At 34.6% G+C, this 16,235-nt stretch overlaps 1 protein-coding gene across 1 annotated transcript in view; it reads right to left on the reverse strand.

The window, feature by feature from the left end:
- LOC6566761 (protein abrupt) overlaps positions 1 to 10,852 on the reverse strand; it is a 62,666-nt gene extending 51,814 nt beyond the window's left edge. Inside the window, exons 1-2 of the mRNA XM_032739387.2 lie at positions 10,834 to 10,852; positions 9,468 to 9,801 (exon numbers count right to left, since the gene is read on the reverse strand). The gene's annotated coding sequence lies outside the window, so the exon portion shown is untranslated. The remainder of the gene's footprint in view (positions 1 to 9,467; positions 9,802 to 10,833) is intronic.
- Between the last annotated feature and the right edge of the window lie 5,383 nt (positions 10,853 to 16,235).

A 16,235-nucleotide genomic window follows, 5' to 3' on the forward strand; every position in this document is an offset into this window, starting at 1 on the left:
TTTTTGTTTTTGCTGTAATTGTTTGCCATTAATTACAGCAACAACAACAACAACAATCAGCACAACGAATGAGGTAGAAGGAGATGCGTAACCCAACAACAACAACAGCAATAACAAGAACAAGAACAACAGCAATAACAAGAACAACACTTGAAGCGCAAATATTTCCGCTTGTGATTGTGGTTAATTTTATTTATAAGTCGCAATGACACACCTTCCATTTCGATTTACGATCTCCCGCATTAACGGTTAATGAACAGCTTACCCACAGCAAAGCTCCGTCGAAACAAAAAAGAGAGGTGGGGAAGGGGTGCGGGAGGGTGCGCTTGCGGGTAGTTGAAACAATTGCCTTGGTAAATTCTCTTATTTGGCTTGCATTTTGCTTCTAAAAGAGCTCGCTCTCTTTCTCTCTCTCTCTCTCTCTTTCTCTCTCGCGCCCGCAATATGATTTCCTTTTCCGGTATTTGTCGCAGCTTTTGCTAGCGCCCCCCTTCCCCTTCTCAATCTTCTACGATTCGAACACGTTCGAAGCGACACGAAGTGCAAGCAAGCAAAGACAAAAACGAAGCACGAACACGAAACCAAAGTGCGCGCGAGTGTGTGTGTGTGTGTGTGTGTGTTTATATTACTATCTACTATGGATGCATGTGTGGGTGAGCGAACGAACATATTCATTCATGTTGCCTTTGCTTACTTCAACGATTCCCGCAAGCCGGCAAAATGCCAAAGGAAAACAATAACAAAACTCAGCTGAGGAGAAACTAGGCGCAAAACTTAAGAGAGAGCACAAGCAACGAGTGAGTAATGAAAGAGAGAGAGAGAGAGAGAGCAAGAGAGAGAACTAGAGAGAGTGTGCAAACTGCAGTCAACGATGATTGCACAATTGGCCAAAAAATGGCAGACTCATTCCAAATGGCGACTAATGGCAAAGGTCTCCGAATTGCCATAACATCAATTTTATAACCATAAATGTATGTGTCTCTGAGTCTGTGTGTGTGTGTGTGTATGTGTGTATTTTGGAAAATATCTTGAGAAATAATTCATATGATTTTGCTGTCTTTTCTGCCCTTTTTGAAGAAGAACTTTTTGTTCTTTTTTTGTGCTTTGGCTTGCGGCCAGCAAAGGGAATCCACTCAGCAAATCAATATTTGTGCAAAACGAAACAACGCAAAAAGTCAGCTAAGAAAATTGCATTAGCCGCTTTTTTGGCGAACGCATTTATTATATCTTATTAATTTTATTTTTAGCTAGTTTTAAGAACTGCACTTAGAAGTAGACAATCGCACAAAAATATCAAGTCAATAATAAAATACATTTTATAGCAAAAGCAACGAGAAAAGATTCTTTTCTGCCTGTGTCCAAACACTTTCTTGACAAACTGTGTGTAAATATGTCAAACATATTTAAATTTTGAATAAATCTTGTTAATTTTGACTGTCCTAACTAGTTTGAAGAACTCCAATTAACACTAGGAAAATAAGAAAAAAATAAAAGTGAATAAAAGAAATACATTTTTCTTGTAATTTTTCAATGTGCTGAAAAACTTTCTTGACAAACTGTATTTTATTTTAAGCCAGAAGGCACAAGGACGAAAAACGTATACGCCTGCATTATTCAGTGTTATCGTCATTAGCATAATGATCATCATCATTATAGGGGTTTTCCCTGTTTTGTCCTGTCTGACAAATGCGAAAGAGAAGCAGCGGCAGCAAAAGCAGCAGCGCAGCAGCAGCGACGCAGCAGCAGCAGCATCCGAAATCAAAAGAAAATTCACAAGCATAAAAATCGAATAAAGCAAAAACCAAAGCCGTGAAAAGCAGCGAGCAAAGCGAACGAATTGGCGACCATGAAAAGGCCAAAACGAAGCAACGAAGGCGGGGCAAAAGGAGACCAACAACAACAGCAGCAACAGCAGCAGCAACAACAACAACAACAATAAGCAGTCGCGGCGTCAGCGAAGCGCGTGGAAAACAAAACGACACAAAACGCAGGCAGGCAGGCAGACAGACTTTGACGTCGCTGTTGACGTCGACGCCAACTTCACAACTGGCGGCAATGATGACGATGACACGTGCTTTTTTCAGCTGTTTTGTGTGTTATTGTTGTTGGATGGGGGGGAGGTGAAACTGTGCTGCGAAAAAAAGGACAAAAACAAAAAACACAAATCAGAATGAGCGCCAAAGAGCGAGAGAGCGAAATCAAACAGCAAAATAAAAGTGAAGAGCAGGAGAAGTTCAAACCCACCACAAACACACACTCCCCTCTCCTTGACAGACGGAGCCTGCAGGTGGCAGCAAAAATTGCAATGTCTGTAAGGCTGTGTGGAAGTGTGTGTGTGTGTGTGTGTGTGTGTGTGCGAATAGCTCGGGCTGCCGACAGACAGCGAAGCTGACGACGGCATCGTCGCTGCTCGTGCAGTCTTTTTGGCGCGTGACGTCGTCTACTGTGTGCGTGTGTGTGTGTGCTGTGCTGCGGTGTGATGGGGTGTTTGGTGTGTTGTGGTGAATTCGGGTGGAGGGAAGCGGAAAGTATAAAAGGCATGGGCAGCTGCCAATTGCATTATTATGCGAGTGTCTGCAGTCTGCAATGCAGCTGTGTGAGTAGTGGCTGGGGCAGTAGTTCACACACACACACACACACACAGCAACACGCACACCAAAAACAAATTGCAACAAAATAACACAAAACTAAATCAGACAAACGAACAAATGCTGCCCCTCCTTCAAATTTGTTGCTTAGTTGTGTGTAGGTGTATGCATGTGTGTGTGTGTGTGTGTAGTAGTGTTGTATAGTGGCACAGAGACATTACATGCAGTTTTGTTCAAAAATTAATAGAATTTCATAAGCTTTTTGGGCTGGCTGTCTGTCTGTCCCATTCATGTGTGTGTGTGTGTGTGTGTGTGTGCAACGCTCCGTTTTCACATTGCACACATTCGCTTTCTCTCTCATTCTCTCTCTCGCTCTATCTCGCTCTGTTGCTTTCTCTCGATGTATTACTCTCTCTCTTGCTCGTTTGTCTGTCTCTCTCGCACGCTTGCGTCTATTCGCTCTTTCAAATGTTAATTTGAATTTTTATTAGGTTTTAGGCTTTTATTGTTGTTGGCCGATACGGTTGCATCTGCCTTGTTGCTGCTGTTGTTGTTGTTGTTGCTATGTGTTTTATTTTCACTTAAAACTGCAGTTTGTTGCTGCTGCCGCTGCTGCTGTTGACGCTGGCGTCGACGTTGACGTCGTCGTTGTCAACGTTGAAAGTGCGACTGCGTTAGAAAATTGCATTTGATAATAGCAGAGCAAACACACACACACACACACACACACACACACTAACACACACACACAATTGGTTTTTAGGTCGTGGATTTTGTTAGGCCACCTTAAAAATAATATTCCCTTAACAGAGTTTATTTTCCAGTTTCTAAAAAGCTTCCAGATTTTTATTTTTGTGCAATTTGCAATGTAGTTTTTTTCTGTTGTTTCTAAATATGTTCTGTGCATCAATTTGTATTTTTAAGCTGAGCAAATCAATGTTTTAAAAGCTTTCCACGCGTTGATTAATGCTCCCAACATAAATGTTATATTTCTAAATAAAAAGATAACACAAATGGTTGCATGGCTAGCCATTTTAGAATCAATCACTGGGTTCACACAAATAAAATTCTCTTTTTAAATTCAAATATAAACTGAATAAAAATACATGCTCAGTTCGTGTACAGTTGCGATAAAAATAGTAGTTGTGCTGCTTATATAAAATATAGACATAATATTATTAAATATATATTAAATATTTACTTTCATAATACCTTCGATTCCTTGGATAATTTTACTCTACAATATATTTTTTATTTTATTTATATATTTAAAACTTTAATTATTTTATTTTGTTAATTATTTTTATAGCTATCCCAACTCTCAATGTTTACTTATCTTCAATATTGATTGATTAAATTGCCATAATTTTTAAACTATTTTTTAACATTTTCTAAAACATATGATAATTGAATTCCAACCGATTTATTTCTATAATTTCCAGTACAATTGTCTCTTGAATTTTCCTAAATAGATATTACTGATTTCTGTTGTCAAAAATAAATAAATTAAAAGTTCTAAAATCAAGCAGTTAATAAAATTTTGTACTTTAAATAAGTATTAGACTGGGCCAGTTTAGAAATCCAATGAAAATTCTAGAAAACCTACTTAATTATTTAAGTAATTGCTAAAGTAATTATAAATAATCGTAAGTACCTTCAATATTTCCTATTTTTATTTAAGCAAACCTTTTGTCAAATATTACTTTATTTGTTTGTACAATCAAAACTCTCAAATAAAAATCAGCAAATCATTCTTTTCATGAGAATTCTGCAAATGCCAAAAAAATAATAAAGAAACCAAATAAATACCAAAAAAATAAGTGCATTTTCAATTTTCAAGTCAGTTGTGTTTTTTTTTCTTATTTTTTTGGTTTTGGTCTTTTGTTTCGTTAAGGTTGTTAGCCGAGCTGAGTTAGCGGCAGTCAACTGACAGCTGTCAAAAGTTGCCGATTCATTGCCGCAAAGGAGGCGCCGCTAAGAAAACAATTGTGTCCTTAAGCAACCATCTACCTCTCAAAGCCAAACTGCAATTACACATTTGCAACCTATTCTTAGCCGATGATGATGGCTGAGAGTGAAAAAAGAAAACAAAGTCAGCATGCTCTAGTCGAGAGTGCTCGACTGGGAGATACCCTTAACAAATGTATTTACCTGTCGCACTGTGCAGGTGTGTGATTGATTTATCTAGATATATATCTAGATCTATTCACAGCAATTGCGAAAAGATATCTTTATCAAATTATCAGCTATCAATTTTTATGAGCATCGACAGAGGATTAATATTATTTCAAGTTATATTCAGAGCAAGTAAGAAAGCTATATCTTTATTAATAAATTTATGAAATGAATAAGCAAAGAAATAACATTTAAAACAGAAATTTATTTAAAATGCAGACTTTTATTTCCATTTAATATCTTTAAAATTAAAATGATCGATTTGTGTGATCTTCGATAGATGATTGATATATATGTATATATATTTAAATATATTCATAGCTAATAATAAATAAAGGTTTATTAATAGCAAATATGAAAGCTATATCTTTCAAATTGTGACTTCTGTTGTTATCTGTAATCGATACTTATCGATAAAAGCGAAGCAGATGCAGTTCTCCGTAAAATTAAATAAAGTTGATCTATCTTATAAATAAGAACTTGGAATCGACAATTTATAGCTTTTATAGACTCTGGTCAAGACAGACAGACAAAAATCGACTCGACTCTTGACCGTGATCAGGTAGAAATATACGAAATAGGCTTAAAGTTGCTTGCTATAGCCTGTTACATACTATTGACCAACTTGATGAGACCCTTTTCTGGCCATTTGGCAATGGGTGCAACAAGGGACACAAAAAAAAAGGGAAAAGAAAAGTCATTGGGCTGTCAGGAGAACGATTGGCGGCGATTTGAAATCTTTCTCTCTCTCTCTCTCGTTTACCGACGGCAACATGGCCAACTTGCCACATTTTTTGGCTAACGGGCGCCTGCCCAGATTCACTTGTGGCCACTTTGAATTTTTCATAAGTCTTTGAGTCGCTTTATGAGTTGGTTTTTAAGCGAGTGGGGAGAGGGAGAGGCGGGAGGGACGGGGGTGGATGCGGTGCTAATGGCTAAAACGACGAAGACGACAAAGAAGTCGTCAGCCCATTTTGTACCCCTTTTTGTGCGGGCAATAAAAACATTTTCCTTTTCGCTTTTCGCATTTTTTCTTTTCTTTTTGTCTTTTTGGTATTTTTTTTGTTTGGTTTTTTTTTTTTTTTTTGGCACAAATAAAATAATGAATAATATGAAGAAAAATACTTGGATTTTTCTTTTGTAGTTGTTGTTGCTGCTGCTAAAACAGAAAACGCATTAAGTGCGCGGTTTTTCCATTGTTTATAACATTGCTTTTTTTGCGCTGCCCAGTGCGAAAGGGGATAATTAAGAATGCTTATTTATCTAGAACGGCGACGAATGTACCCCATTCTCCAGTCCCCCCTCCTTCTCTCCATAGCCCTGTTCCCTAGTTTGCAGTCAGTCCTTGACCACAGCGGGGGGCTGCTGAGGGCGCAACGGCTAAAAAAGCGCCGAAAAAGAAACTTTTTATTTTTAATGATAAATTGTTCGAGGTCGTGCCAGAACGAGATGGCGAGAGCGGGAAGAAAGGGGGCAAGGGAGAAGAAGAGAGAGAGAGACATAAGTAGGCGCCAGTCAGAGGTCATATCAGGAACGGAACTCTACACTGAGCAAAAATAGTTTATGTCTAAGAATTGGCTTGGCTTATTTTTGAGAAATGAGAAATAGTTTTCAAAGTAAAAATCGGCTTAAAGAAGAGTTCTAGTATCACAAAACCGAATCAAACTCACAAATATGTGATTATTATTTAATTTTTTATTTATTGGAAACTAAGAATTATAAAGATTGTACTGCTATATCCTATATAGCTCCCATATGAATCTAGATCGAGTGATGAAGAAAACTTATTTGTTCACCTTGTTTTTGTTCCAAAATTAAAAAATAATTACAATACAAAAATCATTGTAATTGGTAAACTATATCTTATAGTTCTTCATATGAAAACTTTTAAGTTTTTTTTATAATTAAAAACAAATTTAAATTGTTAAGGTTATTAACTATTCCCACTTATTCTTTATTTTTAATTTTAACAAAGTTTTAAGATTTAGGATTTAATGATATTATCTTTCAAGCTCATACTTATGTTTATGTTATAGACTTTAAGCTACTGTCATTATTGGTTCCTTAATGTTTTATAACCTTTAATTAGGTTGATTAATGTTTAAAATATAAATGATATATAAAGAAAAAGACAGGATTTAGTTCCACTAAACAGTTTATATTTGTATTTATCTGAGATTTGGTTTTTATTGCATAAAAAATGTATGATTTAATCAAGGGATCATTGCATAAAAAGAAAATTGAGCAAGCAGAAAAGAAATCTTAGAAATAAGTATATAATTCCATTATATAAAAAATGAGTTTCGCTAGCTAATAAATTCAGAATCAGAGGTATTTTTATATTTTTTTCCAAGTGTACTCTTTGGTCTAAAAAGTGGCCAAAAATTATGACTCCATATCAGAGCGATTTAGAGTTTATATTAATAATTTTTTTCAGTCGTTTACTCTTTAGTCTGTGTTTCTTTTTCTGGCTTATTGCAAAATCGATAGTGTATGTGGTAAGAAAGCGCGTCTTCTAAACTGAATTCTCGGCTAATTAGCCGCGAAACTTGGTGAGTTGCAAATTACAAGCGCGACGCGGATTGAGGCAAGTGGAAATCGAACACGGAGTTAGGAGTTGCCAGTTGCCAGTTGCCAGTTGCGAGTTGTGAGTTAAAGAGTCGTTGCCTCTGGGGCAGCGCACACGCAAATCACTTGTTTTTTATGTAATTAGTTGGCTCACTTCAGGGCTAAGACCAACAGCGAACTTTGAAGCATAATTAACCAAAATAAAGAAAAAAAATATATATATACCGATCGCGTCTTACAACACAACAACAACAACAATTGTGTGCCGCCCCTTGGACCAGCCTCCAGCTTTCCCCTTCCCCTTCGCCTTCTTCTTCGGCTGCCTCCCTCCCTTCCTTGAAATTCGCTTGGAAATCTTCTCGTTCAATGACCGATAAAATTACCGCTGACTCTCAAATTCTCAAATTCTTCTAGCCGCTGTTAACTTGGCTGCTGCCTTTTAGCAGGTTATTGATTATTAATTTTTTTTTCATTTCTTGGCAACTTGTGTGTGTTCCCAAACAGTGTTTTATTTTTTTCCATGTCTTTTTTTGGTTTTGGTTTTTTGGTTTTTTGTTTTAGCAGTCGCTGTAATTACAGCAACGCGTTAATTGTTCGCCTCAGCATTTTGTGTCTGACGAAAAAAAAAAAAAACAAAAAAAAAACTATGCGCAAGTATTTCTTAGTTTTGGGTTTTCTCTATTTGTTTTTTTGTTTTTTTTTTTGGCCATGGTTGGGTAGAAAAAACGCACTAAAAACAACATTAGTTTGGGGCGAGAAAACTACACTTACGCAGCAGCATCACACACTGTATTCATAGCCATTCATTCATTATCTGTTATTACCAACATTTCCCCCCCCCCCTCCTCCCTCCACCCCTCCCCGTCGATCTTCCCTCTCCCCTCTAAGCAGAGATGTGTAAGTAGCATTTACTGACAGTCGTAGACAATTACCGCGGAGGGTTCAGAGTTGAGATAATTATTGAATATGAGTTCTGCATCAAATTGATTGATGAATGCACTCATTTTGCAAATCTTAGAAGCCACCCCGGCATTCGCGAGAATGCCCGACTAGTAGATACCCTAGTCATTAACCATTCCCAGAAAAACACTTGCCAAATATTAATTACCGATTTTCGAACGTGTTTCTCAACGAACTTAATCAAATATTTACAGGTCAATATTATATTAAGGTTCATATTCATGCCCGATTAGAGAGATATATATTTGAATTTGTGGTTTTATTTCTGCAGCAAATCGATGCTTTAATTGGCTTAACTATATTTTAAATCGGTTAAATAAGTAATAAAAACGGTTCAGAATAAATAATAACAACCAAAAAAACCGGCTCAGTTGAGTCTCATTTTAAGTACATTTTCAAACAAATTATATATTTATTTGAATATAGATAATTATATATATACCTATGCACTTAAAATTATTTAATGTATGTTTTTATTTCAATCAAATACTGTGCTTGCTTCAAATTTAGAACACTAATGTTCCTAATATTTTTTAAAAGTTTATTAGTTGATGACCTCTCTCTTTAAAATGTATATATACACATATATATTGGAGCATAAAAAATAACTTTTGACCTAGAGCCAGCTAAAAACCTATATAAGTATTTCTAATACACACACATTTTTTATTAAGTTTTTGTAAATCAAATTTTTAATTACTCGCAATATTTTAACAATTTTTTAAGTCTAAATCATTTAAAAAACCAAATTAATATTAAAAAACTATTTCTAGCGTAGAATAATAGTTATTGAGCATTACTTTTTTATTTAATATTTGTAGCTGCTTTGATTTATTTTAAAAAATAAGTAGCTGTTAATATTTAGTTGTTTAGATGAAAAAATATTTATAAAATAAATTTTGATTGCTAATAGTCAGCATTAAATAAAATAAAAATATATAAATAAAACTGAACCTATTTAAAAATGATTCTAAAAAGATTTCCATTTAGATTGAAGTCTTCTAATGACTTTTAATTTAAGAGATTAATTACTAGATAATATAAATGTCAGCACTGATATTATTCTTAAGCATTCGCTGTATTTGTCAAAAATAAGACAATAAATAAGCTAAACATTTTAGAGAAGCGATTACCGTCGCTTAAGCTATACACGATTTATACGAGAAATCAACTCACCAATGCCGTTATTTATATATAGATTTATTTGTGTTGAGTTCTCCTTGGGATCGTGAATCCTTTTGCGAGGGCAATTTTGTTTTTTTAGTGTTGTTTGACCTTTTGGTCGCTTTTTGTCACTTTCAGGTCAATTTGCACACACAAATTTTGAGGGGAACTTTTTGATTGGAAATACTTTTGAAACGCGAGCGATTTGAATTTTGTTTGCTGGGTATGTGTGTGTGTGTGTGTATTTTTGTGTGTGTAGATTTTTGTCGATTTAGAATTTGGATTTGCGTGAATGCGCCGTTATTTAGTTTAGGGATGATGCACAAAACACCGCCAACTGCAAAAACTGAAACGAAGCCAATCAAAATCAATGAGGGGGCCACAACAACAACAACCACAACAACAACAATAACAACGGTAATAAGAAAATAGCGACTAAAACAGACTAGCGAAAAAAAGAAACAAATAGGCTCAGTGCATTTTGTATGCACTGTGATTTTCAGTGTTGTTCTTGTTGTTGTTATTGTTGTTTGCTTTTTTCTTTGCGCTTTGTGTGATTTTCGCTTTTATTAATAAAATGCACAACTTCCGTTATTAATTTTGCAAACAGCGGCAATTGTAGTCAGAGTCTGTGTGTGTGCATTTGCATTTGCATGTGTGTGTGTGAGTAGAATAACAACAACAACAACAAGCGATGAGCGCGATGTGTCACCAAGGCGTTTGCATTGGGGAAATGTGACAATCGAATCGATGGCAATTCGAGAAAATCGCAAACAAAATGCAAACAGGGCTGAAGCGAGGGTTTGCCGGTTACTCAGCAAGGCGCGGGTGGCACTGCTGATGCGCTCCTGTGCACGCGACGCTGCCGTCGCTGCGACTGCGATTGCTGCTACTGCTGCTGCATTCATTCATAAAAATCAGGTTGTAAAAAGGCAAAAGCAACGCAGAGTTTTTTTTTCTTCTTTTATTTTTATTTTTTTTGTCTTTATTTATTTATGCCAATTTGCCGCTGCTGTTGTTTATTCTTTATTTTTTATTGTTGCTGCAGTTGTTGTTGTTTAGTGCCTAGCCACAGGAGGTAAATTGTCACTGATTTTTTGTCAGTTGTTATTGTTGTTTATTTTGATTATTGTTTTCGCTTGCATTAATTTGTAAATTGTAAATTGCATTTAAATTATCACTTGAACTCTCTTGATTATTATTAATATTTATGCAATTCATTGTATTTATTTTGCACTGCAGTTTTCGCATTTGTTTTCTTTTGTTGTTTATTATCGTTCGCGTATTTTTTAAGTTTAATTGAAATGAGATTATCCAATTGCAAGTTGGTTTAAGAAACCAAAACAAATCACAAAAATTCAGGCAAGATTTGCCGCACTTTTACCACGACACCTGCTGCCCGTCTGATTGCTGGAAATGTACTGAGAACACCCGCGTAATTTTTTTTTTACTTGCTCTTGCGTCGGTCTTGTTGGGACTTCGGCTTCGGCTTGTTGTAGGCACACGAGATGTTCGTAAGTGCCGAAGCGCCGCGTCTCAAACACACACATCAAACCGAAACTAGTTGCAACGGAACTTGTTTGGTTCGCCGCTGTTGATGTGTGTCTGACGGACAAATGTCAATCGAGGGGTTTCCAGCTAGTGCCAAATGGCTTAATTGATCAGCTTAAAGAAATATATTAAAAAAAATTATGACTATTCTAGGCATAGCTAACTAATGATTTGACAAATTAAATTAACTTATTGTGAATTTGATCTTTTTTGTAAGATGTACCAGGTAAATCTAGCAAAATAGTAATTTAGTTTTGCTTGGCTTTAAGCCAAGCAGCTACACACTATTTGCCATTTTTGGTAAGAAATCAAGATTGCGATTACAAGTTTTGGAGTCTTTCATTCAATTGGCTAAAAACCACAGACAGACTGTTAACGTGCTGTTAAACGCAGCTGCGACGCAACATCAAACATGTTCGATGCTCGACAATTGATGTAATTGGCCAATGGCTGATGTACCAAAATTTGTACATTAATTAAAGCCAACCGAAATCAGTTTTTGTATGTGTATTTAGCCAACTGCTTATGTATTAATTAATTAAGTGAATTGAGTAATTTTTTAAAATGTTTATTGACATTAACAGTATTCAAGGACCTTCTTTATATTTATGTGCACATTAATGTATGTATGTATTAATGTATATTTTATATACTAATAAGAAAATAAATAAAAATACCAAACAAAACAACGTCAACAAAATACTCAGAAATAGCTCAAGTATTTGAAAGAATTGATGATGGGTACTAATAAACGATAGAAATATTTATAAATAAAACAAGTGAGCAACATGCAGATGCCGATGTATGTACGATCTATGTATGTATGTATGTATGTACATATATATGTATGTATCATTAAGGTGTTTTATGGCACACACGCAAATCTTATTAAAATAAACAACAAATAAAAACAACAAAAAATGACAAAAGACAAATAATTTTTTGGCTAAATAAAAAATTGCAATTGTAAAACCGCAAAACGATTTTTTTGCATTATTTTTTATTATTATTATTTTATTGTCATGAGAAGTGAAGGTTAACTTTTGATAAAATGCTAATTGAATCATAATAATTAAATAGATAATAGCTTATTTAATGTTTGTATTTTTTGATAAATATTAATTAACAATCTTCGGTTAATAAACAATAAATTCCATTAAAATGACGTACTTCAACTTGGGAATATATGAAATAATTTGGACTGCAAAGTTGTGGTAAGAAGCAAGTACAAAATATCAACAAGTGAGGGCAGTGCAGGCGGGAATTGCCGACTGCGGCATACTCTGTTGCAGGTGTAATCGCTGCTGATAAATAAATATTTATTTTTACCAATCTTCGAGGAGGATTATTAAATGTTTAACTTAAAAATTTGATAAAAATTGTGAGAGGTAAACTTTTAAGGGATTTTTAGCAGCGATTATTATTATATATCTACCTATATTTGATAAATTTATCTCCCAAATTGTGACAGACTAGAATAGCATAGATTAGCAACATGACTTCCAGTAATTATTAGGCTATATCCAATCCTAATAATTACTGGATTTTTGGATTGGATTTTTATGGGCCACACATTTTTTGTTCAAGCTTTGAAGACGGTTATCAAAAATATACCTTCCAATTTGTTTGACCTGAAATATTATTTATAATAAATATAAAAATAATAATTATAATAATTCTATTGACAAGCATTTATATAGTTTCCAAAACGATCTATTCTATGCTGTATTTCTTCTACCTTAAAAACTGAGGAAGATATGGGATTATCGATATTTAGGGAGAAGATGTTAAGGAATTGGCTTGCATGTGTAAAGTTGAAGGAGATCATCCTTGAAGGATGTCATCAGCAAGGCATTCCCCAGTTTTGGTGACTCTGTGCTTCAGATTGTGGGATTTATGTGGTATCGATTTGCATATATCGATGTTATCGATCTTAGCCAGAGGTGGACACATTAGAATAAATATACCAAATATAAAGGCTCTACTTTTAAACAGACAAACGGATAGATGGAAGGACAGAGGGGCGGACAGGCAAACGGATGCATATCGCTTGACACTTATCGATGTTATCGATTACACAGTTTCCCAGCAGGATTATCGCTTCAATATGAACACTTTATCTGAGGCGCAAGTGGAAAATAATTATTCATAGTTGGAAGGCATGCGGACGGACAGACGAACGGATCGACTTGACACTTATCGATGTTATCGATTACATAGTCTTCCTAAAGGAGTAGCGCCTGAATATTAACACTTTGACTGAGGCGAAAATGGATAATAAATATTCATAGTTGGAAGGCAGGCGGACAGCCAGACGAACGAATGGATATCGATTTGCATTTATCGATATTATCGATTATATAGTAGTAGCACCTCAATTTAAACACTTTACCTGAGGCGGACATGCAAAGTATTTATTGTAAGTTTTCAGACAGACGGCAGACAGACAAGTAGACCACATTAGGAACATGCCACAAAATCCAATATACCCTGCAAAATCCACTCTGACAAAGTATGAAAATCAGTGTACAAAAATCAACTTGAGCCTCCCACGATTCTAAGTGATACGTTTTTTCTTGCCTCGACAATTCGAATTGAGTATTAACAAAAAGAAACAGACACAAATAATTTTTCTCGTTTTTTGTTGTTTTTGTTTTTCATTTTGTATGCTATAAAAATATAAAAAGCAAGAGAAGCAAATAAAAGGCGAACACACGAATATTTTAATTAGAGTATAGATAAAAAATTACAACAACAACAACAACAACAGCAACAACAATGAGAAAGACAAACGCAAGGCAACAACAAATATGAACAATAATTATAACCAAAATAACAACAACAACAACAACACTTTTAGATAGATGCCCATTTCATATAAATTTCGAGCTTTCCACAATATTTATAAAAATAAAATCACACTCACACACACTCACACACACACACACACGCAGAGCAGCACAATTTTGAAAATTGTGGCAATAGTTGGGGCATTGAATGTGAAGAGGTGTGCAGTGGCAGTGGCAGTGGCAGGGGGAGGGGCGCAGACGCAGGCGAGCTGGTTTGGGCTGATAAAAATAAAATTCCAAATGTCGCCGGCATCAATAAGATATAAATTAAACGTGTACTCGACAACAATCCCAAATGTTAATTAGAGACTCACGTTGCAAGCATCCCAAACACACACCCCTCCCCCTGCCCACACATTCGTAAATCTTCCTGCTGCCCCCTGCCCCCCTCTCCACCCCACTCCACCCCTGCTGCTCAGCTTATGCTCGACTGGCTGCGTTTGACATGCTGTCGTGTATCTATTAGATACATTAGCCGCTCCATGCGATCGGACTGGGAGGAGACAGACCTGGTACACTACTCCCTAACAAACAACCACCCCAACCCTCACCCCCTCCCCCTACCACCCACTCCTTCAGCTTAAAATCTGTTGTTTTTGTTGCGAGTGTAAATTTTAGTTTGTTTCCCTGTCAACTTGTAGCTTTTTGGGGGGGGGGGTGGGGACCAGCTCCCCAGTTCGGTAAACTTTATTTATGCCACCTCATGAGCTTAATGACTTCCTGCAGCAGCAAAAATAGCCAAAAAAAACACAATTCGATTCCAAAGTAGAACAATTATTGTCGGCAAACGTCTCAAATATTTTCAATGATCTACAACAAAAGTTGAAGTTTTCAAACACAACACAAACTACAAGTTCAGTTTTCATCTAGAAAAAAAATTATAAATATGCCCACTAAAACAGCAGAGACTATATTTAAATATATATAATTATATATAGATATATATATATAGATATATATTTACAATCAAATATTTAAAATCCTTAGAAATTCGCTTTTGGAGAAACTCAATTTTGCTAATTTTCTTTTGGCGCTTATGTAAAGCTGTGATGTACAATATATATATATATATTATATATTTTTATAAATATATATATTTTTATATTTAAAATCAAAAGTTCATATTAAGTGCATTAACTTTATTGTATATTTAATAAAAAAAAAAACCCTAAACTAGTTTTTCATATTCGAAACATTTGAAAAAGTGTGTAAATTATATTAAAAAAAATTAATTAATTAATTTAAAAAATATATTTTTAGGTATTAGTTTATATTATTATTATATTATTATTTTGATATATTAAAATTAATCATAGCGCATTTTGTAATGTTCACATTTTGATATATAAAAATTAACTATTTAAAAAAAATAAATGCCAACATTTTGATAAATTACAATAAGGCATTTTTATATATATTGAATGGGAACTATTGAAAATCTCCAATATTAGTATTCATTTATTTCATTTCATTGAAAACTGAATAATTTAAATATTTGTTATATATCAAAGTTGACCGTTGACAAATGTAAATATTTTGATATATCAAGATTAACTATTTAAAAATGATTAATGCCTGTTTTTGTATTTATGAAAATTAACATATTAAAATTAAGCACTATAAAATCTTGAAATCCAATATTTTGATATATTAAAGTTGACCATTGAATAATGAATAATGTTAAGTGTAACTAGGGAAATATATGATTTGGTGTTTTAGGGGGCAAGAGTGGGTGTGGACATATATTTTGTTTACCAATCTTTGAAGGCGATTACCAACAAAATAATTTGTATATTTTATTTCAATAAAATGTGGAAGATTCACAGTTTTTCGAGTTTTAAAGATATATTTGTTTTTTATTAGCTAGCTTAAAAATTGTGTTGGTTATGTGGCCTTATCGAATTGCACTTATCGTTTCTCGATATCGATTTACAAGCACACCAATGGAAGAATATATGTATATGATATATGCCCAGCAACTATATAAGCAAATATTTAATAGAAATCGACTCAATCTCTGAGAATTTCAAAAGAACAAAACTCACACAAAAAAATCGAAAGAAAAAAGTTTATATTATTTAGTAATATTAAACATAACGGAATATGAGTATATAATCGGTATCTGTTCGATTTGAGTACTGGAAAAACACGCACGCCAAATCACATTTCATTTATCTTTCAGATTGGAAGAAAAGTGGAGGCGTCTTTGCTTGGGATTGTGGAGGGGCAGCGGTGGGTGTACCATGAGTTATTAATGCTACGACATTGTACACAAAAAGTACACGAAACCAACAAGATTTACAGCGAGTGAAAGAAAGAGAGAGAAAGAGATCTTTTAGTTCCGGTGCAATATGACAGAGGCATCAATGTGAAATATGGC

Source organism: Drosophila grimshawi, unplaced genomic scaffold (genome assembly GCF_018153295.1).
Source record: "Drosophila grimshawi isolate 15287-2541.00 unplaced genomic scaffold, ASM1815329v1 contig_1377, whole genome shotgun sequence".
Taxonomy (NCBI): domain Eukaryota; kingdom Metazoa; phylum Arthropoda; class Insecta; order Diptera; family Drosophilidae; genus Drosophila; species Drosophila grimshawi.